This window comes from Dermacentor andersoni, chromosome 2 (assembly GCF_023375885.2).
Source record: "Dermacentor andersoni chromosome 2, qqDerAnde1_hic_scaffold, whole genome shotgun sequence".
NCBI classification, from domain to species: domain Eukaryota; kingdom Metazoa; phylum Arthropoda; class Arachnida; order Ixodida; family Ixodidae; genus Dermacentor; species Dermacentor andersoni.
In genome coordinates this window covers 146,016,375-146,024,249 of record NC_092815.1, presented here as the reverse complement: position 1 = coordinate 146,024,249, position 7,875 = coordinate 146,016,375, and positions in this window count along the sequence as shown.

Below are 7,875 nucleotides of genomic sequence, written 5' to 3'. Positions count from 1 at the left end.
CTATCACGTACTTGCTTTGGATGTAATGTAAGCAATTACTCAACCTTCGTTTCTTTCTCCCTATTTTTGTTCATCCTATACGCAGCTCGCAGTTTGTCTCTCCGGTGTCTTCAGTGAACTAAACAAACTAAAGAAGGTACCTCCTTCATATTTGGGGAAAATTCGCGGCATGGTATGTGTAATGTGTAGGCAACGTTCCAAATGGGCGTGTTATATGCTACGTTATAGCTGCCTTTATATGCTATGTTTTCGAGAGAACTCTGCTTTTCACAAATGTTTTATTTAGAAGGAATGCGCACAGCTTAAGTGAAATGCGCTGCGAATATTTAACGTTTCTGGCTAACTAGAAGCATTACGAATAATTATTTGACCCTCGATTTTGGGCAGGTATTAATGCGTGATACGGATATCGGGTTCACCTGGTGTCCTCAGTGAAGTAAACGAGGCAGCTTCTTTACGTTTGGTGACAGTAAGGACTAGGTAATGGGGGATGTGTAGGCAAAGTTCAAAGTGGGTACGTAATTGTGGCTGCTGTAATAAATTACGTATGCGAGCGCTATGGGTTTGCCTAACGAACGGGGCAGAATTTAGCCCGTTGCCCTGGCAAAAGTACAAATGCCACCGAGATAATATTGAGCGAAAATTGATAGAACGCTATGAAAATTTCTGTACGAAGGTAAATGAGTTGAATCGAACACAGCTTACTTGTCTAAAAAATTCGTTAATCAAGTTTTAGAACACGTGATACGGCCACTATCAGCTCCTTCCCATTGTCTCGACATAGCTGTAAGTTACAACGTATACATATTTCGTGGAAATTGGAGGGGTGGTCATGGTAAGTGCGATGTCTGACAAATGTGTCACGTTCCTGGTCTAGTTAGAATCGTTGGAAAATAATTACTTAGCCCCCCTCCCCCCCACCCCCCGCCCCTGTACATCGCTCTCCTATTTTCATGCGCCATAAGACGTTCGTAGTTGGTTTTCCCGAGGCCCTCGGTGAACTAATCAAGGCATATTTGGCGAAAATAAGGGGCGCGTTGTGGGTAATGTTTATTTTTTTCGAAAGACCATTTGGAAGGAGGCCCGAACAAAAAGTGAAAGCTAGTCCACTTGACGAGAGTTCGGGCCCCCTTTTACAAGGCACAGCGAAGGTGACAAGTCGAAAAACAAATAATAGAATCAATTATGCATAAAAAGATAATATCTAGTGTACAATAACACAGGCGTACAAATGAGAAGAAAACAATCTTATCAACATATAAGTGAATTTTACATATTCTTTTTAAAGTTGTTATTCGACATGTACAAAAAATTTGCGGAGTCTTGTTCTACTACTCTGTTCTATCGTTAGTGTCTGTTTGTGTAGATAATGTCTACACAAACATGCCGCCAAGTCTGTGTGTAGGTTAAGTTCAAAGTGAGGGGATAAATCATGACATTTGCACTAAATTACGCATGCAAGTAATCCGGAGCTTTGTCAGTGTGTTTTACGAAGAAAGCGGAATTTATCTCGCTGCTCTGGGAGAACTGGGATGCAAAGCGAGGTCAAATCTAGGAAAACTTCGCGGGGATGCTTGGCTGCTGTTCTGATGAAGTAAAATGTGCGTTCATGAATTACTGTTCCTGATTAGGAGTGCAATCCCAGGAAACTAAAACTCTTTTAGCAACTGCATGAAAGAAACATCTTCACTGGAAACAGGTTTTTAATTCTGAGATTAGATAGATAGATAGATAGATAGATAGATAGATAGATAGATAGATAGATAGATAGATAGATAGATAGATAGATAGATAGATAGATAGACTTTATTAAAAGAATAATCAGAAGAATCGCTAGTGGTCGGGGCCCCTAGTCCAGGGCTCCCCTGGCTATTGCCAACTTCTCAGCTCTCTGTATCAGCTTGAGCTGGTCGTCAAGAACCGAGCTGGACAGCAGTGCCTCCCATTGCTCCCTCGTGGTGTTCGTGTCTGGGTGTTTTATGTTGTGTAGTGTGCACTCCCACGTAATATGTTATAGGGTTGGCGTGGCGCCGCACCACGGACATTGGTCCCTGTAGGCTGTGGGGTGTATGCGATGTAATATGTGTAGGTTCGTGAAAGTGCCTGTCTGGAGCCTACGTCAGGCAGCGGCATCCTCTGTCTTTAGATTTCGATGGTGTGGTGGATATCGCTAGCGACTCCCTCTGTGGTAGTTCACGATGGATGAATACTCGAGGTCGACAGGGTCCGGGTCTACTGACGACGGCGTGATGAGTGCTCGGTTATGCATGAATCCTCGAGCTGCTCTGTTGGCCTGCAGGTTGCCCATGAAGCCAGTGTGGCCCGGTATCCAGATGATCGTTTGGGTGGTGATGCCCTCAGAGTTCTCCTTGAGTATTTGGGCTAGGACTTGTGCAGCAGGTCTTCCAATTCTTCCCTGCAGGAAGTTGCGGCAGGCCTGCTGGGAATCCGAGAGGATTGTCAGTGGTTTGTTTGCGTGTTGGCCTTCACGGATGGCTAACGTGATCTCCAGCTCTTCGGCTTCCGTGATCATGCAGGGACAGGTCGATGCAGTGGAGGGAACGTAACCTCGGGGGTCGCATACCACTGCCACTGCGCCCTTGTTGTTCGTCCCATACATGGCGGCGTGCGTAAAACGGGCCGTGGTATTGAATCTGAATGCTTTCTCCATGTACTGGGACCTTGCTGTCCTCCTGCCGGAGTGTAGGTTAGGGTCCATGTTGCGTGGTATCGGGGCAACGTGATACCTGTCCTGGACGTGACGAGGTATCGATCAGGTTTCTTGGGTTCGTGTTGTTATACCTTGGAACCCCAAGACTTGTAGGACCTGCCGGCCCGTGCGAGTTTAGTTGGGCAGGCTGTATGCGATTCTGCTTATCACCAGGCTTCTGACCAGACGGAGGGTGTCCCTTTCCTTCATGCCTCCGTTCTTGGATGTTACGCGGAAGATCATGCGTGACATCGCCTTGACACTGGTTTTGAGGAGTGTAAGGGTGTGTGTGGCCCGCTGGTTGGACTGCAGCCATATGCCCAGCACCCTGAGCAATGACTCCTCTCGTACGAGGCGCCCGTTGAGGCGTACCTAGAGTTTTCTTCTTGGGTCTGGGGGACTGTGGGGTTACCCCGGCCTCGCCAGACTCGTAGGAACTCAGATTTTTCGGGGGAGAATTGTTGGCTGACTTATTCTTGGGTGACTTTCGCTGCCGTTTGCAGCCGTTCTTCTTTTCCAAGGAGGGACTTTGTTGTGGTCCAGAGTGTTATGTCGTCGGCGTAGATTGCGTGCCGAAGACCTGGTAGGTCTTGCAGTTTGCTTGCGAGGCCCATCATGGCGACGTTGAACAGCGTGGGTGAGATGACAGCCCCTTGTGGTGTGCCATTGTTGGGAGGGTGGTACACGGGAGTCTGCACCTCTCCCAGCTTCAGCTCCGCCGTGCGGTGGCTCAGGAAGCTCTGAACATACTTCTACATTCGCTCGCAGCACTTGGTGTTGGCCAGCCCTTCTAGTATTCCTTGGTGGCTGACGTTGTCGAAAGCCCCTTTGATGTCGATTGCTAGGAGGACGTATTCGCCGCTGCGGGAAACATTGCTGAGGACTTCTTCCTTGATTTGGAGTAACACACCTTGTGTGGACAGGCCTGCGCGGAAACCGAACATGGTGTCCGGCAGGTGTTTGTTACCTTCTAAGTGTCTTTGAAGTCTCGTGTTTATAATTTTCTTGTACATCTTGCCGAGGCAGGACGTGAGCGAGATGGGTCTGAGGTTTTCAATTGCCAATTTCTTGCCCGGTTTGGGGATTATGATTATCCGTGCGTGTTTCCACATCGCCGGCACCGTACCTTCGTGTTGGATGAGAAAGGCCGTGAGCGCGGTGATGGACTTGTCGCTCAGGTTTCTGATCATGGAGTTCGTGATGTGGTCCGTGCCCACCGCTGTGTAACGGGTGGTGGCTGCGATGACCGCTCTCATTTCGTTTTCTGTGGTAGGTACGTCCATTAGTGGGTTGGGCTGTACTGTGTAGGGTGTCGTACATGGTTGTGTGGGAGCGGGATCTCCATAGCACTTGGTCTTGATGGCGTCGATGAGGTCTTGTTGGCTACCTGGGTAGGTGTGTAGTAACCAATACAGAGCCTTGCGTCCTTCTCCTTTGGTGTTGGTGGAGTCCAGGATGGCTTTGAGGATGGCCGTATTCAGGGTGCCACCGAAGGAGTCGCGGAATCTATACCAGTTCACCGAGGCGAGTTGCATGGCATATTTTTCTGCTTCCGCTGTTATTTGTGCTAGGCGCGTCTACAGTTTCCTGTTGTTTTTCTGTTTTTTTTTTCAGCGGTGGGTGAGGCCCCGTTTGGCATCCCACAGGTGTAGTAAGTGGGGATCCACTTCTGGGGTCTCTTCCGTTCTGGCGATTTCTTTTGTGTGGTGGTGTTTACGTCAACGGAGGTTGTCGCACCAGTATTCCAGGTTCGTGATTGTGTCGGTGTCCCGTTCTTGGGCTTCCCTGATTGTTCGCCAGTCAGTGAGTTTAGTTGTGCCGATCTGCCTGCGTAGGCGTCCATCCTGTAGTGTTACGTTTAATATGTAGTGATCGCTGCCTAAGTTTTAGATTGTGTTGAGCGATTTGGCTCGCGTGGTTTGAGTGATGAAGGCGAGGTCGGGAGTTCCGTCGCGTGTTACGCTGTTCCCTTCCCTCGTCGGTATGTTCGGCGAGGTCGGAAGCATCTGCAGTTGTTTCTTATTGCCTGCGAATAAGTCTTTATCTTGTCTTTGCTGTAATGTGTATAACTTCAACAATACTTGCCTAGGTGCCTTGACTAGCCATACATTTTGGCTGTAGACTAATACACAAATAGCATTATTTGTTGAATCGCTGATTGTAAGAAATGTCTATCTTTATATACGCTATACTGCTGCTACTGTGCCGGGTTAGAGAATTCTGTCATGCAATAATTACCTTTTGTTATCGTACCATCTTGAGATTTTATATAATTTAAGGGCAACATATTCGAATAACATTTTTCTTCATTCACCATGTGTGTGTGATAATCACGTATATGGCGGGGAACTATAAGTTAACTGACAGACGCATTTACAGGCTCTTTCTAGTAATGAAATAGTAATTGTGTCTTTATATATATATATATATATATATATATATATATATGAGTAAGTGTGTAGGTAATTAAGTAAAGTAAGTAAGTAGGTAAGTAAGTAAGTAAGTAAAGTAAGTAAGTAAGCAAGTAAAACATGCCTCGTCCTCTTGACTAACACACGAGACTTCATACTTGAGCGTAATTTCTATCATCATCATCATCATAATCATCATCACCATCATCAGCCTGGTTACGCCCACTGCAAGGCAAAAGCCTCTCCCATACTTCTGCAACAACCCCGGTCATGTACTAATTGTGGCCATGTCGTCCCTCCAAACTTAATCTCATCCGCCCACCTAACTTTTTGCCGCCCCCTGTTACGCTTCCCTTCCCTTGGAATCCAGTCCGTAACCCTTAGTGACCATCGGTTATCTTCCCTCCTCATTACATGTCCTGCCCATGCCCATTTCTTTTTCTTGATTTCAACTAAGATGTCATTCACTCGCGTTTGTTCCCTCACCCAATCTGCTCTTTTCTTATCCCTTAACGTTACACCCATCATTCTTCTTTCCATAGCTCGTTGCGTCGTCCTCAATTTAAGTAGAACCCTTTTCGTAAGCCTCCAGGTTTCTGCCCCGTAGGTGAGTACTGGTAAGACATAGCTATTATACACTTTTCTCTTGAGGGATAATGGCAACCTGCTGTTCATGATCTGAGAATGCCTGCCAAACGCACCCCAGACCATTCTTATTCTGATAATTTCCGTCTCATGATCCGGATCCGCCGTCACTACCTGCCCTAAGTAGATGTATTCCCTTACCACTTCCAGTGCTTCGCTACGTATTGTAAATTGCTGTCCTCTTCCGAGACTGTTAAACATTACTTTAGTTTTCTGCAGATTAATTTTTAGGCCCACCCTTCTGCTTTGCCTCTCCAGGTCAGTGAGCATGCATTGCAATTGGTCCCCTGAGTTACTAAGCAAGGCAATATCATCAGCGAATCGCAAGTTACTAAGGTGTTCTCCATCAACTTTTATCCCCAATTCTTCCCAATCCAGGTCTCTGAATACATCCTGTAAACACGCTGTGAATAGCATTGGAGAGATCGCATCTCGCTGCCTGACGCCTTTCTTTATTGGGATTTTGTTGCTTTCTTTATGGAGGACTACGGTGGCTGTGGAGCCGCTATTGATATCTTTCAATATTTTTACATACGGCTCGTCTACACCCTGATTCCGTAATGCCTCTATGACTGCTGATGTTTCGACAGAATCGAACGCTTTCTCGTAATCAATGAAAGCTATATATAAGGGTTGGTTATATTCAGCACATTTCTCTATCACATGATTGATAGTGTGAATATGGTCTATTGTTGAGTAATCTTTACGGAATCCTGCCTGGTCCTTTGCTTGACAGAAGTCTAAGGTGTTCCTGATTCTATTTGCGATTACCTTAGTAAATAGTTTGTAAGCAACGGACAGTAGGCTGATCCGTCTATAATTTTTCAAGTCTTTGGCGTCCCCTTTCTTATGGATTAGGATTATGTTGTTGTTCTTCCAAGATTCCGGTACGCTTGAGGTCATGAGGCATTGCGTATAGAGGGTGGCCAGTTTTTCTAGAACAATCTGCCCACCATCCTTCAACAAATCTGCTGTTACCTGATCCTCCCCACCTGCCTTCCCCCTTTGCATATCTCCCCAAGGCTTTCTTTACTTCTTCCTGCGTTACTTGTGGTATTTCGAATTCCTCTAGACTATTCTCTCTTCCATTATCCTCGTGGGTGCCACCGGTGCTGTATAAATCACTATAGAACTCCTCAGTCACTCCATCTCATCCATATTAGTAATGATATTGCCGGCTTTGTCTCTTAACGCATACATCTGATTCTTGCCGATTCCTAGTTTCTTTTTCACTGCTTTTAGGCTTCCTCCGTTTCTGAGAGCATGTTCAATTCTATCTATGTTATACTTCCTTATGTCAGCTGTCTTACGCTTATTGATGAACTTCGAAAGTTCTGCCAGTTCTATTCTAGCTGTAGGGTTAGAGGTTTTCATACATTGGCGTTGCTTGATCAGATCTTTCGTCTACTGCGATAGCTTACTGGTATCCTATCTAACGGAGTTACCACCGACTTGTATTGCACACTCCTTAATGATGCCCACAAGATTGTCGTTCATTGATTCATCACTAAGGTCCTCTGCCTGAGTGAACGCCGAATACCTGTTCTGTAGCTTGATCTGGAATTCTTCTGTTTTCCCTCTTACCGCTAACTCATTGATTGGCTTCTTATGTACCACTTTCTTCCGTTACCTCCTCAGGTCTAGGCTAATTCGAGTTCTTACCATCCTATGGTCACTGCAGCGCACCTTGTCGAGCACGTCCACATCTTGTATGATGCCAGGGTTAGCGCAGAGTATGAAGTCTATTTCATTTCTAGTCTCGCCGTTCGGGATCCTCCACGTCCACTTTCGGCTATCCCGCTTGCGGAAGAAGGTATTCATTATCCGCATATTATTCTGTTCCGCAAACTCTACTAATAACTCTCCCCTGCTATTCCTTGTGCCTATGCCATATTCCCCCACTGCCTTGTCTCCAGCCTGCTTCTTGCCTACCTTGGCATTGAAGTCGCCCATCAGTATAGCGTATTTTGTTTTCACTCTACCCATCGCCGATTGCACGTCTTCATAGAAGCTTTCGACTTCCTGGTCATCATGACTGGTTGTAGGGGCATAGACCTGTACAACCTTCATTTTGTATCTCTTATTAAGTTTCACTAGACCTGCCACCCT